This window comes from Phytophthora infestans, genomic scaffold, assembly GCF_000142945.1.
Source record: "Phytophthora infestans T30-4 supercont1.8 genomic scaffold, whole genome shotgun sequence".
NCBI classification, from domain to species: domain Eukaryota; phylum Oomycota; class Peronosporomycetes; order Peronosporales; family Peronosporaceae; genus Phytophthora; species Phytophthora infestans.
Window position 1 is genome coordinate 57,498 of NW_003303751.1, and position 2,382 is coordinate 59,879.

Sequence of the window (2,382 nt, forward strand, 5' to 3'; positions counted from 1 at the left end):
TTCGTGATTCCGTCACCATGGTCGACGAAGTACTTCGTAACTGCCACAACTCGATCGAAGGAGGGCATCAAGGCATCGTCAGAACGTATCACCGAGTCAAAGCCGACTACTACTGGATTGGTCTTTACGCCGACGTGGTGAAACATGTTAGGGCCTGCGAGGACTGCAATACTAGTAAGAGCAAGCCACAGTTGAGAGGTTATTCGCCGGGAAATGTGGTGTCAGACCATCCATTCCAAGTCGTGTCAATGGATTTCGTGATTCCCCTTCCTCGAGCTCAGCGGGGCAATACTGCACTGCTGCTGTTCCAGGACCACTTCACGGGGTTCGTTATCGCTAAGGCAATGAATGACACCGGAGCACTCGAAGTAGCCAAGGTATTTGAGGAATGCGTCTTCAGGCAGTTCGGGGCTCCGTCTCTGATACGGCACGACCGAGATCCAAGGTTTATGAGTGAAGTGTTCCAAAAGTTCTCCGAGATGATGCAGTCGAGATCAAGAGCTACGCTGAGTTACCGACCACAAGCTAACGGTCAACAAGAGAGGTCAGTCAAGACAATGGTTCAGACTATACGGGTCTATGTAGAAGACCCACTTCAAGCCGACTGGAATGACATCGCCGAGAAGATGGTACACGCTATCAACAACTCAAGAGATTCGACTCGGCGAGAAACCCCTTTCTATCTGGTGCATCGTTGGGACGCCAAGTCTACACTCAAGGCTATGACGAGTTCAATACGACGTGGACAGGGACGCCCAGTCAACTCGGCGGACGCAGTCGAGTGGCGCCGAGAAGCGAACAGACAACGAGAAGTGGCACTTCAATTAGCAGCTGAGTTCCAAGGGCGAGAGAAAGCACGACGAGCTCGAGAGCACAACGAAGCGTGGAGCAAGAAGGAGAAAAGATCCATTCCCAACACAGCAGATGACGAAGATGAAGTTGCAAAACCAGGCGATGAATCCACTAAATCCTTGTTCAAAGAAGGAGATCAAGTCTGGTTGTTTATGGAGCGAGTCAAGTCAGGCCTGACCAAGAAGTTAGCCCACCGATGGCATGGACCATTCAGGGTGAAGAAGAAGGTGGAAGAATTTGCCTATGAATTGGAGTTACCCGACAAGAGTGGATATAGGTTCTACCCAGTGGTCCATGTATCACGTCTGAAGGCAGTCACCGAACTCGGCGGAAGACCAAAGACGAGGCTAATCGCCGACCTCGAAGAGACTCAGCGATTTGACTTTGATGAAGAATTACTGCCTGAAGACAGCTGGGAACCAGACACAAGTACAAACCAGTATGAAGTCGAAGCAATTCTCGACGATGAGCTACCATTATCCACAAGTACGTCACGATCACAACGGAAGTTTAAAGTTAAGTGGGTCGGCTACGATGAGCCTACTTGGGAACCACTGTCGAATTTGTCATGTGGGGGTCTCCTGTTTGACTATCTACGACAGAAGAAGCGCGAAAACCGTCTGCAAATGGTGCAAGTTGCAGATGAGGATTAACAGCTATTGCACCAAAAGTTACACCAACTCAGCGGACGACACAGACCGAGTTGAGACGGAATGCTACTGTGTCGAAACTACATATACTGAATAATTACGAAATGAAGTCTTGAACGATTTCTACGGGACGCCCAGTCAAAGGAAGAAAACTAAAATGTCGGCGATCCGGATTCCAAGTGAGTTGAACCCGACGGAGACAACTGGGAAGAGCTCAGCGGACTCGACGATTGGGGGCGTGGCGTCGTAGCAGACGTCACAGTTGGGAACTTGCGGAAGGAGATGCAACATTCGCAGCCGTGGCAAGAAGTATCATCGCCGAGCTAGCCAACGAAGCTGACGCCGAACCAGGTGTCTCAGGACCCGACGCGGCGGAAGTGGGCTGAGGATCCGTTCCACTGGGGAGTGGGGTGCCGAACGGAGACATACTCGGAGACGCGCCTCGGAGATTAGGAGAACCCAACCCATCGTCCGCCGAGTCGTCATCAGACGCACTCTCGCCATCTGAGCCGAGCTCACCGATCGAAGACCCAGTGAAGATATGGATGCCTTGACGATTCAGCCGAGTTGGAGCACCCGGGGCATAGGCAGGAGGCGCTGGTTCAGCAAGATCAAAATCTTCTTCAATCGCGTCGTCAACAACCTGAGGATCCATACCGCGCGGAGCGAAAACCAAGAAGTCCACGTTCCGAGCGCGGAAGCAAGTATTGTACGGATGGACCGCCGGGTCAGTAAGCCACCAATCTCGCCAGGGCTCGGCTAGATCCACATCGTGGGCACACTGGACCCAGTCTCTCCCGGAAGGAACCCACGAAAGGTTAACGGGAGAGTAATGGGGAACGGACGGATCAAAATAAACCTCTGCGTCCACCAGTGGAGC